At 36.3% G+C, this 22480-nt stretch overlaps 1 protein-coding gene across 1 annotated transcript in view; it reads right to left on the reverse strand.

The window, feature by feature from the left end:
• LOC129014678 (golgin subfamily A member 6-like protein 1) overlaps positions 1-22480 on the reverse strand; it is a 112158-nt gene that overhangs the window by 41143 nt on the left and 48535 nt on the right. Inside the window, exon 5 of the transcript XR_010124061.1 lies at positions 289-3609. The gene's annotated coding sequence lies outside the window, so the exon portion shown is untranslated. Of the gene's footprint in view, positions 3610-22480 lie in introns of the transcript that reaches the window.

Raw genomic sequence — 22480 nt, forward strand, 5'->3', positions numbered from 1 at the left:
GTCAAGCACTGTTTTCTGGATACGGTTTTCTCCAGCAGCAATTTATTGTTTCAACCTTGATGGTTTTCATTGCTTTTCTGTAACAATGATGGCAAGTTTAACAGTGTAATTCTTCCAGATGTTCTATCAGGGTTCTCTTCCATAGAGTTGAAAATTATTTCCATAGAGTGCCATGCATAATGAGCCTTAAAGGTCCTTATGACCTTTCACCTGCATTAAAAACCTGTTCAGGCAGATATCTTTTCTTTTCAATTATTTTTTATGGCATCTGGGTACTCATCTGCTGCCTTTTGGTTGATAGGAGCTGCTTCTCCTGTTATGTAGACATTTTTAGGCCAAACTTTTTTTTCTAAAATTATCAAACCATCCTTTGCTGGCAATAAATTTTCCAGCTTTGATACTTCATCTTCCTTTTGATTTAAGTTCCATATAATGGTTAGTTTTTTCTTGAATTATATTAGAGTCTATTGCTATGTTTTCCTTATAACAATCCTATGCTAACATAAGAGCTGCATTTTTCTATACTAGCATAAGGGTATGAGATAAAAAATGTATTTCATGAAAAGTGCAAGGTTTCTGTACCTGCTAGCATAGCTGCAGCAGTTTTTTTTCTTACATTGACAATGGTGCTTACACTAGTTTCATTTATTTGAAATGATGGGCAACTGTAGCTGCAGACCTCAATCTTTGGTATGTACCAAGCAATTCGACTTTTTCTTGTAATGCCATGGCTTTTCCATGCTTCTGTGGAGCACTTCTAGCATCAATGGCGGCACTGCCTATAGGTCCCCTGTGTTATTCAAAGTCTATGATATTGCACTAAACACAGTGAAAAATAACAGAAGAACTGTGAGAGAACACTTTTTACTTGAATACACAATTTACTGAAGAGATGAACTGTTCACTCAAAGTTGACTAGAGCCACACCATGTTTTTAGTGGATGCCTGCAACACAAACTCACCAAAATAGCAACAGGAGGTGGCTACAAAATCATTACAGTAGTACGAAATGTACTATAATTTTATGCAATTATGTTTTAATACTGGATTTTTATGTTTGTTTTCGTTTCTCTTCATTGTGAATGGTGCCATGAATGGTCTGTAAGTTTTGTATAAATTTTGACATTTTATAATAAATTTGTGTGTATTTCATGATAGTAAATAATAAAATTGACTAGTATCTACATATATTTTATGCATTCATGAGCTACCTAACTTTTCATAAGTTGTATTGATAAATTATATTTTGTGCAGTTTGTCTGCAATTTTTTTCAAAATGTTGCAAATTTTCAAAACATTGTCCAGTATATTTATTGAAAAAATATGTATGTATAAGTGAAACTGTGCAGCTCAAACCCATGTTGTTCAAGGGTCAACTGTATTTATATATATTATGTATTTCCAATATATGTGTTTACATACATAAAACAATCAGGAATGTAAACAAGGTATCAGCATGCTGAATTTTTACTGACATTGAAAATCCTATTTCTAATCTTTCCAGCTACATGTAAGAGAAATAAATTTAAGACTAAGTTAAATATTCTAAACCTCATATGGCAAAGCAAGATTTTCATTCCACTTCATCTCTTTTTCTGTTTCTGTTTGACTTTGAGGGGCATAAAGACAAAGACTCTGTGAGCATGATTCATCAAGTTTTGCTATCAATGTGCTCAACATTTTAAATATTATATATATTTTTATGTATAGCAAAGACATTATATTGTATACATGATAAACATTTATTTATTTTTAAAAGCTCTACCTTAAAGAACCTCAAAGTTGAAATAGCACAGAGTGGGACAGTAGAAAACTGCTGTCCGTGCTCCAAGATGAAACCAAAATGGTGAAGTCCTCCAAAATGAAGCAGAATAATAACTGCTGTCAGTCTTCCAACTTTCATGAAGTCAAAATGGTGATGATGATTACAAGGACCTCAGAGTATTGAAGTTAGGAGTCTGGGTCAGGGCAGAGAAGATAAAAGACTAAAGCAAAGAAGACAGAAGAAGATAATGGAAGAAGGGGCTCTGGCCTGGCATCACCATCAAAGCTGGACAAATAGCATTTCATGGGAAAAGATGAGTATTTTTTTCACCCTTTTCTGGAGTCTGGGAACATTGTGACCTTTTAGTAGTAAGAATGTATTTTTTCCTATAATGGGTTTATCTCTACACTCACTCAGACTATGCTGGCTTAACTACAGACTCAGAGATTTTTGCATCATTGGAAACAAAGTTCAAATTAAAGTTAGTGTAATAGCTATGTGCATAATGGATGTAATAATGATCCAAGAGTCTTATAAGAATATTCTCAGCATATTCAGGCTGAAAATGCAAGCAAAGCTGTGACCCTTACTTTTTTATGTTGAGTAAACAACATTGCCTCCAGTGCCTGGGAAGATTACAACTATAGATCAAAGCACAAAGAACACTGTTATGAATGTGAGGCACTTGTGAATTTCTACTATTAATACAAATTCAAAGAAAAATAAATAAAGACAGTATCTAAAATCAGCTTCCCAGTGCCAGTCTTAGAATTTTCAATACAAATATGCATCCTTTTATAGAATGAAGGGTACCTGAAAAGTCCTGTAAATTTTTACATTCAAAGGAATTGTACCACGTATTATATTTAAGAGAGAGATTATTGAAATTTGAAAGTGAATTACTGTGCAAAATGAAGAATTTTATTTTAAAGTAAATATTCACTTGAGCTTAGTTAACATTTTTTTTTTTGTCTAAAGATTGTGTTCTTTTTATTGCTGTAATGTTTTAAAGAAACTAAAATAAAAGATACAGAATATTTTTAAAGTTAATTTTTATATACAGAACATGTTTCAAAAAGGGAAAGAGATTCCAAGTTTTAGGAAAGATGTAATAGAAATACTCCTCAGTGTTCTTCATGCTATGTACAGCTAAAATTGTAAAACAACATAAAAACGTGGAGAGAAGAAGGCAGACAAGCTAAAGGCCTTGTGCCAGAAGAATTACATGAAGGTGAGTTCCACTGGGGTTTCTTTTCACTTCATTTTAACTGGACTGGATACTGGAGAAACTTACAACCTAGAAACAGCAAAGAGTCACACCAAGAAAAAAGAAAAGCTTGTCCTCTCTAGACAAAGGGCCAGGAAAGGAAGATCCTAGCAAGCAGTAAAATTTTTCAATAATGATACTTCTCTACTCCTACCCTAGCCATGAGAAAAACCTAAACCTGTGTCTCCATCTATACACACATCAGCAAAGCCTGAGTGGAAAGCGAATACTTCCAACTTTGCATGACTATAAGAGGTGCCTGTCCCACTCCTTCCTCAAGTAGTGTGAGAAGGGGGTTATTGGAAAACCAGAAATTTCACCAATGCCAAAAAATAACATCTTCTACCCCACTCCCCAACCTTGTAGTGCCTTCAGAGGCACTAGGTACCTGGACTTCTACCACCACCAGGAGGTAATGAGAAACTTCTGCTGCCCTCTGTGGTGGTGGTGTAGGAAGATTAGTGGAAAGGTGGGACTTTCATCCTCTTCAGTGGATGAAGAGGACATGGGGCCTCTGTGTTCTTTTTCTGCAACTTCTTATGCATGTACAATTACTTAAAAATGCAAAGCTTCAATACTAAAAGAAACACAAGGAGGAAGAAAACACATTTAATGGTTGCTCAAATTTGATTTCCAATCATCTATTTCGCTCACAAACGCATGGAGCAGTAGAATATAATAGAGACCACAGAAGCAAACCCAAACTTATATGGTCCAGTAACTTTTGACAAGGGCAATAAGAGGTTACAATAGGTAAAACATAGTCTCTTCAATACATGGTTCTGGGAAAACTGGATTTCCACATGGAAACAGGAAAATTGGACCCATTTATGATACAAAACACAAAAAAAGTTAAAATGGACAAAAGATCTAAATGTAACACCAGAAACCATAAAACGTTTAGATGAGAACGCAGAGAAAAAGTTCCTTGTCAGCAGCCTTGGCAATGATTTTTTTTTGTTTGTGTTTTCGGATATCATATCAAAAGCTCAGGCTACATAAGCGTATTAGTCCGTTCTCACACTGCTATGAAGGAATGCCCCAGACTGGGTAATTTACAATGGAAAGAGTTTTAATTGACTCAAAGTTCTGCAGGGCTGGGGAGACCTCGGGAAATTTACGATCATGGTGGAAGGGGAAGCAAACACATCCTACTTCACATTGCAGCAGGAGAAAGAAGTGCTGAGCAGAGGGGGAGAAGCCCCTCATAAAACTATCAGATCTCATGAGAACTCACTCACTATCAGAAAAACAGCATGGGGGTAACCACCCCCATGATTCAATTACCTCCCACTGGGTCCCTCCCATGACATGCGGGGATCATGGGAACTACAATTCAAGATGGGATTTGGGTGGGGACGCAGCCAAACCATACCAATAAGCAATGCTATAAAAATAAAACATCAAATTCAAAAAGTTTCTTCAAAGCAAAGGAAACAACAAAATAAAATGGAAGCTAGGGATTTGGAAAATATTTGTCAACCACATATCTGAAAAAGGGTTAATACCTAAAATTTGTAAAGAATTCATGCAACTCAGAAAGACAAATACCCAATTAACAAATGGGCAAGGAGCCTAAAGAGACATTTCTCCAGAGAAGATGTAAAAATGGCCAACAACTATATAATAAGCTGCTCGATATCATTAATCATCGGGGAGATGCATTCAAAACAACTATATGTTATCACCTCATCCTCTTTAGGATCAAAATATCAAGAGATAACAAACATTGGCAAAGGTATGGGGAAAAGGGACCCTTTGTATACTGTTGTATATTGAATGCAAATTATTATAGACATAATGGAAAACAGAATGGAAATTTTTAATTTAGTCTTAAAATAGGACTATCATATCATACCACCCCACTACTGGGTATATATCCAAAGAAAATGTTATCAGTATGCCAAAAGATGTTTACACTCCCATGTTAATTGCAACATTATTCACACTAGCTATGATATAGAATCAACATAATTGTTCATTAATAAATGAATACATAAAATGTGGTATATTTAATCAATGGAATATGATTCAACCTTTTTTTAAAAAAGAAAACCTCATCATTTGTGACCCATAGTGAACCTGAAAGACATTACGTTAAGTTAAATAAACCAGGCACAGAAAGACAAAGACCACGTGATCTCATTTATATTTGGAATCTAAAAAAGTTGAACTCATAGAATTAGATAATAGAATGATGGTGCCCAGGGGCTGCAGATGGGGGTGCGGATGAGTGTTGGTGTGATGTTAATCAAAGGATACAAAATTTCAGTTAGCTAGAAGGAGTAAGTTCAAGAGATGTTTTGTATAACATAGGTCTATAGTTAATAACAATGCCTTGAATTCTTGAAAATTGCTAAGAAAAGAGATGTTAAGTGTTCTTGCCACCAAAAGTATATGAGGTAATGTATACGTTACTTAGCTATATGTAGCAATTTTATAATGTAAACATACTACAAAACATATTGTACACGATATATATAATTTTGTCAATTAAAAAATAGATGTTTATAAGTAAATAAGAAAAAGACTAAATCACATAAAATATATTAAACATGGCAATGTTTGGAATTATCATAGCTGCCTCACTATATATATTAATCTCCTCCTTTTTAAGAGGCCACATTAAATTTATTTCAAAAGAACGTTGGCGATTTAAACCAAGCACATTTATAAAACTAGGACAATTAGTAGCAGGGAGATAACAATACATTTCTGGAAGATAGAAGGCAGATGGAAAGGTGGTAACTGATAATTCAGAGAAAAGTACCACAGCCTAAGTTTCTTATGGTATCTCAACATGTGAGGTAAAAGCCTTTCTGTGCTTTAGACACCCGAAATTCCCAGGTCTCAAAAATTCTGAGATAAATATTTGGGAAAAGGCAAATTTTAGGAATTTAAAACCATCCTTGAAAATGTAAAAACAATTTAGAATGGTGCTAAAGGCATACAATGCAATAGGAAGGTTTCAAGCAAGTAAGGATAGGACAAACATGAAATGGTAAACCTTGGGGGCAAAATTTCCTTCAAAATACCATTTTATTTCTTTTTCCACAGATAGGTTTTGAGAAAAAAGCAGATAAAAACTTGCACTCAGAGTTGAGACTGGAGAAATATATAATATAAATAAATTTATAATATAAATAAATATATAACGTGAATTTAAATTACTTGATAAAAATCAGGATTTTTCTTTTCAGTTTTTACTTCATAGTTGTATTTATTTTGTATTTGTTGATGCTCTGTTGTTAGGAACATATACATTTAAGACTGTTATGCTTTCTTAATGAATTTACACCATTTATAGTTTAGAATATTTCTCCTTATCTCTAGAAATAGTATTTTATCTGAAGTCTACTTCAGACTTTGTTTTTCCATGGTATATCATTTTCCAACCTTCTAATTAATATATCCATAACAGCCTTTCTTTACTTGGTACAAATGCAGCCCCCTTATACAACATGACCTTCCTTATAATTATTTCTTATGCCCTGTGAATTATTACAAGCTTTCTCCATCCTAGCTTGTGGAAACAAAATGTTTCCTAGCCCTCTGGAAGCTCCAGTTGGTTTGTTGTGTGCTTCAAGGTGTGTCTTTCCATTATTCTAGAGAGATTCCTCACACATGTGTACATCACTCTTTGGTCTGATTCAGGGAAATGCCTCAGCACATCCCTTGAGCTGTCACTCTCTCTGTATCAGCTTCTTCCTCTTAGTACCCCACCCAGCAGTCTAGCCATCTTTGCCTTCCTGAACTTAATGCCCTCATCTCCACATATAAGCAGAAGAACACTGCTCCTCCTGGGTTCTCCCTACTTGTTCTGAGGCCTGACAATGATTTTGAACTTACTCTATTTTCCTTCTCTCAGGTATCACAGTCCTGTGCTACCTAATGTTCCTTGTCTTAAAATAAATCATTTTACATTTTTTGGGGGGAAGGTTCTAGTTGTATTTAGCACGAGGGCAAATCTCATAAAAGTCAATCCTTCATGAAAGAAGGAGCTACCCAGTTATTTCTTAAACCATGAACAAATAGCCATAGATCAATAGTTATATGAAGAAAACCAGCATCTAGGAAGAAGAGAGGGAGGTCAATATATTTAGAAAGTTAAGGATAAAACAGAAGTAAATCTGCACAATGGATAATATTTAAGAAATTACTAATTTATTTTCTCAGTGTTATTGGAGAAGATACTGTATATAAAAAGATAGAAATGCCATAAAAAATAGAAACTATGCATCTCTGAGAAATTAAAACTATGATTTTAAATACAAACTAATGTGAAATGAGAGTAGTACTAAAGGAAATTCTCTAAAAATATAAAAATATGAAAAGGTATGTAAAACAGAGAAAAAATAAGAAACAGAAAGGTCTATAGTGAAACAGCTACATGTTGTGCTGCAACAAGAAAGATCGTAACTAGAAAACATAAGACAAAGATGCAACAGAATGTTGTGGTAGAGTCATGAACAAAATACAAAGTAAGTTAAAACATTATTAAAAATTGAAGTGAAAATAAAAACAACCCCAATTATAAATGACACTATGAATAACTCAAACATGATGATTTGGCATTTCAAAAGCAAATGTGAACCTAAAATGCTAATTGGCTTCCCATTTATGTATTTACAAGATCAAGATCACTAAAAATATTTTGCATCAGTTTACAGAAAAAAATGCTTACAATAAATGAATACACATTCATATGTTTATAATAGATATGGTACAGCTCAGAATAGGATGAAAATGAAGGCAAATGTTAGAACAATGTACAGTCCTCCCTTGGTATCCATAGGGAATTGGTTTCAGGACTCCTTTGGATACTAAGATCCATGGATGCTCAAGTTCCTTATATAAAATGACATAGTATTGGCTGGGTGCGGTGGCTCACGCCTGTAATCCCAGCACTTTGGGAGGCCGAGGCGGGTGGATCACGAGGTCAGGAGATCGAGATCATCCTGGCTAACACGGTGAAACCCCATCTCTACTGAAAATACAAAAAATTAGCCGGGCGTGGTAGTGGGTGCCTGTAGTCCCAGATACTCGGGAGGCTGAGGCAGGAGAATGGTGTGAACCCGGGAGGCGGAGCTTACAGTGAACCGAGATTGCGCCACTGCACTCCAGTCTGGGTGACAGGGCGAGACTCCGTCTCAAAAACAAAAAAAATAAATAAATAAAATGACATAGTATTTTCATATAACCTACGTACATTCTCCCATATGCGTTACATCATCTTTAGATTACTTATGATACCTACTTCAATATAAATGCATGTAAATAGCATACTGTATTTTTATCTGTATTTTTTACTGTATTGTTATTTTTTGTGTTTTTTAAAAAAATATTTTTGCTCTGTGGTTGGTTGAATTCACGGATGCAGAAGGTCATAGATACAAAGGGTCAAATATATACACGAATTTTTATTTTGTGTCGCGAGTGATTGAGAAATTCAGAGTCATACGGGAAACACTGAAATTAGATTGAAAATAGTTGTATTTTCTTTCTTTTTGCAGAGTTACATTTCATGTATTAAATTTTTATATGTTGGTCAACATAGCTTTGTTGGATTAATTTTGATTTTTAAAAAATATTGAAATATTCTCTGTCTTGATTAGTGATTGTAACAGCTTCATTGAGGTGTAATAGATACATCAAAAAGCTGCACATATTTAATGTGTACAATGTGATGAGTTTGGACACTTGCATACACCCATGAAATCACCACCACAGGGATATAAACATCCATCACCTCCAAAAGCTTCCTCAGGCTCCTTTGTTTTCTTGATTGCTGTTGTTGTTTTGGTTTTGGGGTGTGTGTGTGTGTTGGTGTGTGTGTGTGTTGGTGTGTGCGTGTGTGTGTTTTAAGAACACAATATGAGTTCTACCTTCTCAAAAATTCTTTAAGTGCACAATAGAGCGTTGTTAACTTTGGATACTATGTTTTATGGAAGATGGCTAGTACTTATTCATCTTGTGTAACTGAAACTTCATACCCATTGAACAATAGCTCTGCATTTCTTTCTCTCAGCTCCCGGAAACCACCAATATACTCTCTGCTTCTATGAGTTTGATTATATTAGGTCTCATAAGTGAAATTATAAGCTTTTTGAGATTAGAAATATTAAGATTGATAAAAATATTATTTTCCAAATTCTTCCAGCTTACTCTCTCACATGCAAGCATTTTTCCTTATATGCAGTTGTTATGTTCTATAAATTCACAGACAACACTGAATTAACAAATGTTGAAGGCTTACTCCTGGAAGAAATACAGGCTTAGATTTCTGTGAGTCTCTGGTCACATTTTACCAAGCAATCAACACATATCCTAGTTTTATGTCTATTTCTATTTAAAGACATGTTATTTAATCTATGTTAAAATACAGATTTATTTATATGAACTCAGCCAACAGCACTATATAAATTATGTCTGAACAAAGCTTGGCTAATTCATAGATTTTCTTCCTAAGACATATCAGCTGTTTTCCCTCAGAAAAACCAAGCAGCACTTCAGCATTATCTTTGGGAGATATTTAAATAGTGAAATCACCAAGAGAAAGGACAAAGTTGTGAAAAATATGGCACCAATTAGATCATGAAAGGGCCATTTCTTTACGATATAGAGTTGAAACAAACAGCTTTGGCTCATTTAATTTTAGCTGGGAACCTGTGCACAATGTGAATGAAAGTTTTTGCCACTCACCACTTGTCCACAAATGACCACAAAAGTGCTGCTAGTGTTAATTTTGAGGTTATAAATAAATTTTATGAAGTAGACAAATTTCCAAGGGATCCAAGATTAATGAGGATCAAATGATATTAAAAATTAAGAACAAATAAACTTTTATTTTAAAAGTTTTAAACTTACAGAGGTTTTACACTTACAGAGTTATGAATGTAAAAATGAACAAAAATGGTTTGTATAGAGGACTGAATTCTCAAATTGGGAATAAATTGCAATAAATTGCAAAAAATTAAGAAGAAAACATTTGATAAAGATTGTTTTTTTTTTTTTTTTGAGACAGGGTCTTGCTCTGTTGCCCAGGCTGAGTGCCATGGTGCGACCCTAGCTCACTGCAGCCTCTGCCTCATGGGTTCAAGAAATTCTCATGCCTCAGCTTCCCAAGCAGCTGAGACAGGCTAATTTTTGTATTTTTAGTAGAGACGGGGTTTTGCCATTTTGTCCAGGCTAGTATCGAATTCCTGGCCTCAAGTGATCCACCCACCTCGGCTTCCAAAAGTGGTGGGATTACAGGTCTGAGCCACCATGCCCAACCCTGATTTATAATTTTGATTAGGGTAAATAAGATACTTTTAATTGTTTGAAGGAATTACTCATAAACTACAGATAGCATCCTCTTAAATATGAGGTTTTCCCTAACAGAAGAGTGCGTGCTTACACTTTCTTTTCACGATGAGGACATTTATCGCTCCATACAAAACTAAAAATATTTCATTTAGAAGATATCCAAAGGTGTAACTTATTTCATTAAGTGTATGATACCACATAACTGAATGAGGAATGAGGACCGTGATGGGCAAGATGAACCAATAGCTATTGGTCCAGTATATGGAAATTGAAGTTAATGGGAAAACATTGGTACAGAAAACTACCGACAAATTGGTACCTGCGTTATTTTACGTTCAAAAAGTACTTAAGAATTCTATGAAACAGTTTCTGCTCCACTAGAACTCAATTATATGTTAAATGAACTAAATGCCATTTCATTTACACAGAGGAATCTTTAATAATGATTAATGGAAATGTAATCAAATATGAGTTGAGACTCCAATGTGTTTCACAATAGAATATGAATGAGTTATATTGGTACTAACTAGATCCATTATCTATCTCATGATGCTGATGAGGTCAAGTTTGAGGGTCTGATCCTTATACAGCACATCAAACAAAAAGACTATTATGTAGCATAACAGATGGCACCTTACAATCAGCTCTTCACCTTATAAATGTACCCATTTGCCACAATAGAACAAAATGATTATGAATAAGGAAAATCACTCAAATTGGCTAAAAATATGGTAGACAGTAGTTTTGTTTAGGAATGCAAAAAACAACAATTGGAAGACTTATTAATATGTAAGTTCTTAAGACTGATACATTAAATAAATTAATTTACTTTCATAAAAGGAAGAAGGAGATCTTTTGTTTCTCATTCTTCAGTACCACAACCACCTATTAACCAAAGTTTGGGTAACTGCATGACATTAGCAAATTAGGGAATAATTAGTAACGTACAATGTGTGTATTTCAATCTAGATAAAAATAAAATTTAATAATTTAAATATGCATTTTTGGTTTTTTTTTGTTTTTGTACACAAACACGACACACAAATTGAATAGCAAATATATGCTACTTATTTGTAAAAGGTACATTATTGTAAGCTTTTGCATGTTTTATTCATATTCTGTTAGTTTTTATATTTACTTTATATTAGTACAAATGACTATGTACCATGTTATTTTCTGAAACTCATGGAAATATGAAATGTTTATAAATGTGTTCTTGCATTTTTTCCCTTAAATTAGTTGTGTTGTGCTGTCAGAGTCACTAATATATTTCCCTTACATTTTAATTCTAATACTGACTCTCCATTTATCTGTGTAATTATACTGAATTCCTAACATCCCAGCATTATTAAGGAAGCAAAAAAGCATAATTTATTTTCTTTATTACCTAGTGTTTTATGAATACCTTTTGCTTTGGTAAAAATATTTGACTCACTGCATAAATATTTTCCCTTTATGCTTGTAATTTATGTAGAGTAGAATATAAAATTGTTTATGATTAATATATGATTATAAAAACTAAATCAAACTACCACCTATTTTTTATTCATGAGTACATTGTGTATGCTGTGCCAGTGATTATGACAGTATTCAAGGTGATGCTTACACAACATCACAATGCCCCGTTGACATTTCTGCCACTATAAGACCAAAAAAAATCACTGTTAAATTTAGTTTAAAATCACTACTAAATTTAATTTGGCATTATACAAATTTTAGCATAGCGACATCTTTCATGTAGTTTTTAACTCAATTTCTCACCTTGTGGACCAATGCATGTACTGAGTTATTAAGGTCTCGTGTAAAGACACCTACTGAGAAAACTACCTGTTCTTCAATTGAACTATCTCAAAGAGATGACAGAAGAGACCGGGTTATTGGAACTCAAGCCTCTTTATCGAAGAATGTGAGCAATGCATAGTGGATTTCAAGCCAAAGAGAAATTGTATTATTACTGTAATACCCATGTGAACTATACTTTCATGAGCAGTTCCGGTTTGTAAAACCCTCTCCCTGTGCTAAGTATTCTTTTCAGCTTTATATCTTCCAACTGAGCCTACTACTAGACTTTGAAACACAGGTGTTTTAAAAGGTGTCATGTCAAGGAGTTCTAATCCAGCTGTGTTATAACATGTTACTTTTAAACTTTGAATGTGTGTTGAGAGGATCTGAAAGATTATGTTAATATATTTTAAGGTGTTACATTCATCGTAAATTTTCTTAAAGAAGATATAATTAGAAAAAGTATGCTCTTGGGAATTACAGTTCATGAGGTATCAGAATTGGTTTTAAAATTTACACAATAGGTTTCCTATTTGAAAACCTACCAAGATAAATTTATTAGTTTGGCTTGTACAAAATAACAAAATACATAAGGCATATTAGCTCTTTCCAGCTATGAATGAATTGATTTAAATTCTATAAATCCTTATTTCTTTATTAGTAACTCATACCTTTAGGAGTTTTTAGAAAAAGTATTCTGTCATGTCCATACCATAGCTTTCTCTGTCCTTACATTTCACGACTTCAAGTACAGAGATTAAATTATTTTCCTTATTACCTCTTCCATCAGCTGATGCTGTAATCACTGACATAAGAAAGGGCTGTATATGGTTAACTGTCCTGCCCCAGATCCCACACCAAATAAAGACTGTGTGCATGGCACCCCATTTTAACTCAGTCTTACACATTTCCTTTAGCACCACATTAAAATCTTTTCACACATTGGAGCATTCTCTGTAGTTTGTTCCTAGTACTTATATATATCAGTGCTCACTTTATATATCTAAACTTACCTCACAAAAAGTTTTTCTCTCATTTCTTCTCTTTATTCCCCTTTCTCTTCCATCTTATTTCACTTTTATCCCCCTATTCATTCCATTTATTAGCCGAAGACAGACAAAAACAAGCAAACAAATAGAAAAAAAAAAGTTTAAACAAGGGGTCAAAGTGATGGTAAATGTGAGCATTTGGAAAAAAGAAAAATAAATGGAATCCTGTTTTGAGTTTTAATTAGACAGTTTTCAGTTAATTAAACTTTTAATGGCTTTAAATGCCAATTCGGTGTATTTACCCAATTCAGTAGTCACTTCCATTTATTTTCTCAGAAAATGTAAGTGGGTTTTCCAAATTCACAGGGGTGAGAAGTATGGAGAAACGGTCAGCATCAGAGAAAGCCCTGACAAGTAAAGGCCACCATGCTGCAGGCTTTCTATCTGATGTCACACCAAACAAAGCAGATGTGATTATGGAGCAGTCATGTGCCCAGTGGACCTACCATTCTCTCTCTCTGAAGTTACTGGTAGAGTTCTGTTCATGTTGCTTATTTTTAATTCTCATGCCATGGAGGACCTGTCTCAGGAACTCAAGTTTTTATTTGATCTTTGCTGATTTCTATTCATCTTGATCCATTGGTACAGTATCTAAAAGAATGCTCACATAATTTGAATTTGAAGATAGACACTTCTAAAATCACCAGCATACATCCAGTTTTTCCAACGTGTCCACATACTTTTTGGCTAATCAAATATTTTTGTTAGGTAATGATGGAGGGCATATCCAGTGAGGAAAATGTTGGAAGCGTGTGCTCATACCTCCGTATTTTTTAAAAAAGCCTTTCTTATTTTTTAATGGCTTTTATATTTAGAAAGGCTAGTTTAGGTTTTTCTGTTTATGCTTTACCCAGTTATCCCTTCAAAACCACACAGAATAAATACAGCGGTTTTGCATATGGCATTCCTATTAATACTCAGATCATCATACATTCATGTTCCAAACACTTTACTTGTCTATGCCACATCTTGTGCCTTTAGATATTTCTATGACATGATTTTCTTCACACTTGATCTTCCTGCTCACAGTTTTTTAGATCTTCATTAGTAAACATTTCTTTTCCATACAAAACCCTGAGCTGAATACTGTACATTGGATGTATCTTCTTCATCAAAGATATAAAGATACTTCATTTAAAAATTTAACCTGAAATAAACACTAATATTGATGACTTTCAGGATTATATTGGGCTGTTCATTTTCCTCATCATCTTTCTTTTAAACAACCACTTCATCTTTTCCCTCCCTTTTATTCCTTTCTCTTCTTCAACTACTCTATTCCTAGGTAGGGCCAAATACAGCAGCATTATGTTAAGGACGGGGAAGACAGTGTTACAGAAGAGGTGACAGAGGAGTGGGAGGGAGATGACAAGAGTGCCGTGGGGACAGATTATTAGTGGTGTGTTTTGAGTAGTGTGAGAAAGTAATGAGTAGGATGGTGACCCAGGACATCATTTCGGAGCGAAAGCAGGGTGAGGCTTGTTTCTACAAGAGATGGACACACCAACATGAGGTGGATTAGGAAAGTGTCTCTGTGCAAAGAAGGGGGAAACAAAATGGAGGGCATGTTGTCAGAGTCCAGGCTGGGTAGAAAAGTGTTGTAGGTGAGAAACGATATGGCATTCAAACATGGAAATCGGAGTCCAAGAGGGGCCTAGAAATGTGTGTGCAGCCTGGTGTGGGGTGTTAGAAGTTGAGCAGGATGAGAACATTCTGTTAGGGGACACTCGGGCTGGAAGTTCAAGTCTAACCAGCTCAAGAAGGGCTTTCTTGTAAACAATTGTCTGCACATTATGGGGAAATCTGGACAAGGGAGGGAGGATCTTGATGCAGGGGAAGAAGCATCAGTGCATCAAGAAAGGGACAGAGGTGATGAAAAGTCTGCGTATTAAATATGTGTTTGTTATTTCTCTTATTTCTAATTCTGATCCAACCACACAAGTTTTTACCCTTCAAATTTGTAAATTCTTTCTTCAATTAAGAGAAAATCTGGCTCTCTATTCTTAATATCTTTACATATTTGAACATTCTGTGTGTGTATGTGAGTGTGTTTGTGTGTCTGTGACAGAGAGAAAAAAGAAAGAGAGAGAGAGAGTTTAGTATTTTGGGGCTAATACTGAGATTATTGGTAAATTAAATGATTTTTAATTACTCTGTATTGAAGTTTTATGACTACTTTTCTTTTTAACATTTTATGAAAAACTCTTTAAAGTGATACAATACTTACTAAATAATATGTATTTTTAATCTAAGTTTCTTAAAAACTAAATAATTGTATAACATAATGATTAAAGTTGCATCTACAAATGACATGGTTACATTCCTTACTCAATAATATAGTATATAAATTTATAAACCAAATTAAATTCTTAATTTCAAATATAATAGCTAGAATAATAATAAGAGAAGATAGAGAAAACTTTTAGTAATGTGCTTTTGTGCATTTTAGTTTTTATTCAGTTTATGAAATATATATAATTTGCATATTTACTCAAATGCATTACTTATAGTCTCATTTTTAAGACAGGCTACATTTTGAAAAAGACCTTATACAACAATTTAATATGAAATAATTACTTTTTGCAGTTAATATTTTCAACTGCACACCCATATATCTTGGTGTCATAGGCAGAGTAATGGCCCCTCAAAGATTTCCATATTCTAATGCTTGAAACCTACTAATATGTTACATTAAATGGCGAAGAGGAAATAAGGATATGTAGATGAAATTAAAGTTGCTAATCAGCTGACCTTAGCATGATTATATTCAGTCCAACGTAATCACAAGAGCACATAAAGGTGGAAGAGAGGACCAGAGATATGGCAGTATGAGAAGGACTTGGCTCAAAGCGACAGATTTTTGAAATGGAGGAAGGGGCCAAGAGCCAAGGAAACTATGTGGACTCTAGAAGCTGGAAGAGGCAGGGACCAAATTCTCCTTTCCAAGAATCTTCAGAATGAAATGCACCCTACTGACACCTTAAATCTATGTTGGGCTTCTGATCCACAGAACTCTAAGGTAATAAATTTGTGTTGTGCTAAGACACCATATTTGTGGCCATTCTTTATGGCTGCATTAAAAAATGAACACACTCGATTTTAAGAATTTTGTAACAATATCATATATATTACACTTAAGTTTTATATGATATTATTTGTATAGTTTATGTTGGCATAATATAATTTTAATGTAGAAGATGTATGCTATATGGATAAAATATTATCAACTACATTATGATGGTAATAACAAGTGATTTTTTTTTTTACCCAAAATAGATTTTTCTCCAAAATTTTAGCAGCTTATGATTAAGAGGTAGATGAACATTTACATGTTTCCCTAAACTTTCTAGAATATGCTAAAATAACTATTTTTCTCATTCGAGAAAACATTTTCTTATAAATGAATACACTGCTAATCTCTGCAATGTGTAATATGTAATGCTGGTAAGGTAAATTAAGAAATATAACCAGTGAATCAGAAATCATAAGTTTTGAGGATTGTAGAAATTAACAAAACAACAACAGAATTCATAAAATACTATATATCATCTTGAATGCTTTTCTTCATGCAAATAACTGTTAGGACTTTTAAATCAACATTTTATTAATGTAATCTCAATCATTGTGCTTTAGGCATGGTGTTTGAAAAGTACATATTTATATGAAACTACTTTGGGACTGACTGATTTATTCTTTCCAAAGCCATTTGGTTAGAAACCCTCCCTTCCTATGTCCCCTCCTTCCTTTTTTCAATTTTATTTTTCTGTTATTTTTGTATACACAAGTACTTAAATTAAGTGCTAATGATTGATAAACAAAAGTGCATATAGTTATTGAAGAGCCTTATGATCCAATATAAAAACATGTTATATAAGATATTCAGAATTGTTGAAAATACTGGAAATGATAAATTATTATACCAATATTAATAAACATAAAAAATAACACAAGCTTATGGCATCAAATCCATACTGTAAACAAATATAAGACAAACAGTAAAAAGTCACCCCTTCTTCCACTTTTAATATCCATTCTCCAAGAAAAAAATGGTTTTAACTACATAAAATATTAGGTGTTATCACAGAATCCCATTTATAAGTACATAGCCACTGGAACCTTTATTTCTTGAATTATCCACATGAAACAACTCCCACTGACTTCCCATAGTCACTGTGAGAGATAAAGAACACAACACGTTTTCCCTCTCACACTCCTTTGAGTATAATAAGGAATAGCATTATTTTGGTCTTAAAGACCCTGGTATCCTAGATTTGCGGTTTGTTGTAATGGCAGTTAAGTCCATTGTGTCCTTAGCATAAGGTAGCTGCATGTCTAAACTAAGAATAATTAATTCTTTTGATCCAGGAGCATGGTATGCCTTTCTACTTGTTTGTGTCCTCTTCAATTTAATATCATTAAAATGGACATACTGCAAAAAGCAATCTACAGATTCAACGCAATCCCTATCAAAACACCAATTTTTTTTTTTTTACAGAAATGAAAAAAAAAATTCTAAAATTTGCATGTAACCAAGAAAGAGCCTGGCTAACCAAAGGAATACTGAGCAAAAACAGCAAAGCTGGAGGCATTGCACTATCTGACTTCAAAATATATTACAAAGCCACGGGGAATAAGAAAACATGGTATTGGTATAAAAACAGACACATACACCAATGGAACACAATAGAGAATCTAGAAATAAATCCATATATTTACAGCCAACTGATCTTTGGCAAAGCGGTAAAGAATAAACACTGGGGAAAGGATACCTTCTTCAATAAATGGTGCTGGGAAAACTGGATAACCAGAAGAAGAATGAAAGTGGACCTCTATCTCTCACCATATAGAAAAACCAGTTCAAGATGAATATAGGCCCAAAACTACTAAAAATATTAGAAGAAAACATAAGGAAAATTGTTCAGGACATTAGTCTAGGCAAAAGCTTTATGACTAAGACCTCAAAATCACAGGCTACAAAAATAGGCAAATAGTACTATATTAAAAACAAATGCTTCTGCAAAGCAAATGAAATAATCAACAGAGTGACAAGGCACCCTTTTGAATGGGAGAAAATATTTGTAAACTACTCATTTGGCAGGAGATTAATATCCATAAAATACAAGGAACTCAAACAAATCAGTGGTCAAAAACAAACCAATAATCCCATTAATAAATGGGCAAAGGGCGCCGGGTGCAGTGGCTCACGCCTGTAATCCCAGCACTTTGGGAGGCCGAGGCGGGTGGATCTCCTGAGGTCAGGAGTTCAAGACCAGCCTGGCCAATATGGCGAAAACCTGTCTCTACTAAAAAAAATGCAAAAATTAGCCGGGTGTGGTGGCCCGCTCCTGTAATCCCAGCTACTCAGGAGGCTGAGGCAGGAGAATCACTTGAATCCAGGAGGCAGAGGTTGCAGTGAGCCAAGATCATGCCACTGCACTCCAGCCTGGGTGACAGAGCGAGACCCCAACTTGAAAAAAAAAAGAAACAGGGAAAGAGAACATTGAGAGCAGAACCACTAAAAATGTTAACATTCTGCAGCATCGGGGCCTGCCCTGGACTCCAAGCGTGGGGCCAACTGAGAAGACAACAGCAACGTTCCCAGTGGAAGGGAAGGTTCTAGACTACAAAGCACGTTCATGTGTGTTTATCCTAAAAATCTAGGAAATAGGCAGGGTGGATATGCCGGTACTTATTATACAGATGAGATAACTGAGGCACAGGGATATTATGGGATGGGTAGGATAGGTGCCCTGAGCATGTGGGGTAAGGGGACAATCAGAATTCATGGCCCCCCATGAATTCATTACAGGCTGCCTAAGTAGCCTGGATTAGAGCCTCCTACTCTGTGTCTCAGTTTCCAAACCTGTTCAGTGAGGGATTGAGCAAGATGTTCTCACTAAGGGCTCCTATAGAAGCCTGGGTGCCATTCTCAATTCCTTCCTTCCCCACTTCCCACTCAATTTCTTCCAGTTCTTCCATCTTACCATCTCTGGAATCCACAGTGCCCACCATCTCCTGAACCATTGTTTCTGACCTGGAGGACTGCAGAGCCTCCTAATGGTATCCCTGCCCACAACAGTCCCTCCAGGACCCTCACCACTTGGCACGTGGCACATACTCAGGTCACTTCCTGCTCGGATCCCTTCAGTGGCTTCTACCTGCTCAGGGTCAAGTCCAAATCCCTTCCCTTGGCCCCACTCATCTCTCCAGCCTTATCTCTGGACACTCTCCTTGCGTGCTCCACTCCAGCCAGCAGCGGGTCATCTTAAGGTCAGGACTCTGGTGAAAGGATTCAGAAGCCCAAATGCCAAATGTGAATGCAGAACTAAGAGCCTACTTCTGGTTCAACACACCAGTGGTGAGGCTGAAGTCCTGACCTCCTTCTGCCCAACTCCCACATCTGTCTCCCACTTGCTTCTGAACTTGGAAGGGGGGAAGAAGCCAGGCTATCACTTCAACACCTCCAGAATGAGAGCTGCTAAGCCTCCCTTGGGCCCACTCTACTCAGACATTGACTCACCCACTGGCCAGAGCAGGCTCCTCCACCTGCCATGGATCCACCCACATCCCGGGTCAAAGGGGCCTAATGATGTTTCCTCAAGAATGCAATCCACTCCTAGGTGTATACCCGAAAGAATGGAAAACAGGGACTCAAGCAGATAAAAGTACACCGATGTTCATAGCAGCATTATTTGACAATAACCAAAGGACAACCCAAGTGTCCACCAACAGAAGGATGTATAAACAAAATGTAGCATATATGTACAAAGGAATATTACTCAGCCATCACAAGGAATGATGTTCTCTAGGAAACTTGAAAACATGATGATAAGTGAAAGAACCAAGTACAAAAGGACAAATATTGTACGATTCCACTTACATGGGGCGCCTGAAAGAACAGAGGTTCCCAGGGGCCGGGAAGGGGAGAACGGGAAGTTATTGCTTAGTGGGGATGTTTTCCGTGTGGGATGATGAAAAAGCCCTGGAAATAGGTAAAGATCATGTTTGCACAATACTGTGAATGTGCTTGATGCTGCTAAAATTGCATGCTTTATTTTATTTATTTATTTTTTATAGAGACAGGGTCTCGCTCTGTCGCCCCAGCTGCAGTGCAATTGCGTGATCATAGCTCACTAAAGCCTTGAACTCCTTGACTCAAGCAATCCTCCTGTCTCAGCCTCCCAGCTAGCTAGGCCTACAGATGCACACTACCACGCTCAGCTGATTTTTATTTTTTTGTAGAGATAGGTTCTTGCTATGTTGCCCAGGCAATCCTCCTCCCTTGGCTTCCCAAAGTGCTGGGATTACAGGCGTGAGCCACCAGGCTCAGCCTAATATCACATACTTCAAAATGGTTACAATGGTAAATTCTCTGTGATGCATATTTTACCACAATTTAAAAATTAAATAAATAAAATATACCGATATAAAATTGACATGTGTAGCAGACATGTTTAATAAAAATAAGCAAATACTCTGGACAAAAAAGTGGGAAGAGGGGAGGTAGTTAAGCTGACAGCTAACCATTCCTCCCGAGGGCCTCCGCTGACAGGTCGGCCAGATGCAACGAGGCATGCTTAAAAAACAAGTCACCCAGAAGTCAGCTCCTGACCCAATGACATCAACGGGGAATCGCATCCATATCCTCTCCCTCTCGGGAACCGTGTGCCACGTGAACACCAGCCTCCAGTCGAAACCACCGATCTGGGGCTCCCCGGAGTTCCCCAGGTATTCGAAGGTGTTCCAGTCGATCATGTCAATCACCGGGCACACCACTGCCTACTCCTCTTCATGGATCCTGAAAGCACCCAAGACATCCATCCATCTCTTCTATGCAGACGGGCAGCAGGAAGACAATTGGGAAATTCAAGGGTGAATTCTTGTCTTCCTTCCAATAAAAGGGAGGAACACCTGAGAAAGGCCTGCTTCTCTTATTCCAGGTGTCTGTAGCCATGTCAGAGCCCTGGCAGGTGACCACCATGGGGGAGATCTGGGGGCCAGGGAGGGCTTTCAAACAAAAAGTCCCATGACTTTAATATGCTCTGATTCTATCCATGGACATTCTGACCAAACGCTCTATGATTTCAATCTCTCAGAAGTGCGAGAGGTTTAATCATAATGAAACATCTTAACATCAAGAAATATTTATCTCCTACGAACAAAGGTGCACCCAGACCAAAGGGTCAGCTTTGGAATTAGAATATAAATTCTAATCCTGCTATTTATTTGCTGTGTGACATTAGCCAAGTCACCTAACTTCAGAGCCTATTGCCTCAGTGGTAACACTGGAATTATAATATCCATTAGGAGGGTTAAATGTCAGGATTTCCTGGGAAAATGTTTTTAAGATGGCTGGCAGACAACCTGAAACTATTGCTATTTTTTTCTTTTAACTTTTGTTATTGTGAAATATTACACATAGTGAAAAATGCTATAATTTCCTTTTGCAGGTATCAGCCTGTGTGTTGGTTTCAACTGTTCTCTCCACAACATTATTACAAATCTGGCCATCCCTCAGCATTCTTCCAGGCCTTGTTTCTTTGCATTTGACACCACACTAGGAAAGATGGACTGAGACTAGACCATGTGTGAACACCAGATTTCCTTGAGTACATTTTGGGGGATGTTGTCTGGAATTTGAGACCTAAAAATCCTAAGAGTCCCACAACACAGGACAATGCAACAGAGATCAGCCAGACTTGTGCTTTCACTGTCCTTAGAATGACACCAGAAAGTCAGAGGGGATATTAGAAATACCACTCAGGGAAATTGCACTGTTCTGGACAGGTTGCGTGAGACAGAGTCTCAGATCTGTGAGTTCCCCAAATTGAGGAAGTTGCATACTAGGTATCCACCAACATCCGCTTATTTAAAGAAATTGATGGCATTATTTAAAAGGTTGAAATGGCCAACATCAGACCTGCTGGGCAAGTTCCACCTGGCCCCTGTCAAAGGCCATCTCCCCCAGGAACTGATGGCCTGTGATCAAGCTCGCTGGAACCACAGACAGCCTAATTTTTACAAGAAGGGGAAAACTAGGAGAATGCTGTACCAGCATTGGAGTACAGGACTCCCAGTCCTGGCTGGAGAATGTGCAGGACCCATAGGGATGCTATTGGCATCTGGGCCAGAACCATTCTCCACTGCACAGGGCTGATCTGCAGGATACTGGGCCTCCCTGATACACAAAATGCCAGGAGCCCTACCTGGTTGACATGACAACCAAGAATACCTTCCCACATTTCCAAAAGCCCCTGGATGGAAAGGGTTACCACTCCTGTCTGGGGCCACCTTAAGGAGAGTCCACAG

The sequence above is a fragment of the Pongo pygmaeus genome, chromosome 16, assembly GCF_028885625.2.
Source record: "Pongo pygmaeus isolate AG05252 chromosome 16, NHGRI_mPonPyg2-v2.0_pri, whole genome shotgun sequence".
Classification (NCBI taxonomy): domain Eukaryota; kingdom Metazoa; phylum Chordata; class Mammalia; order Primates; family Hominidae; genus Pongo; species Pongo pygmaeus.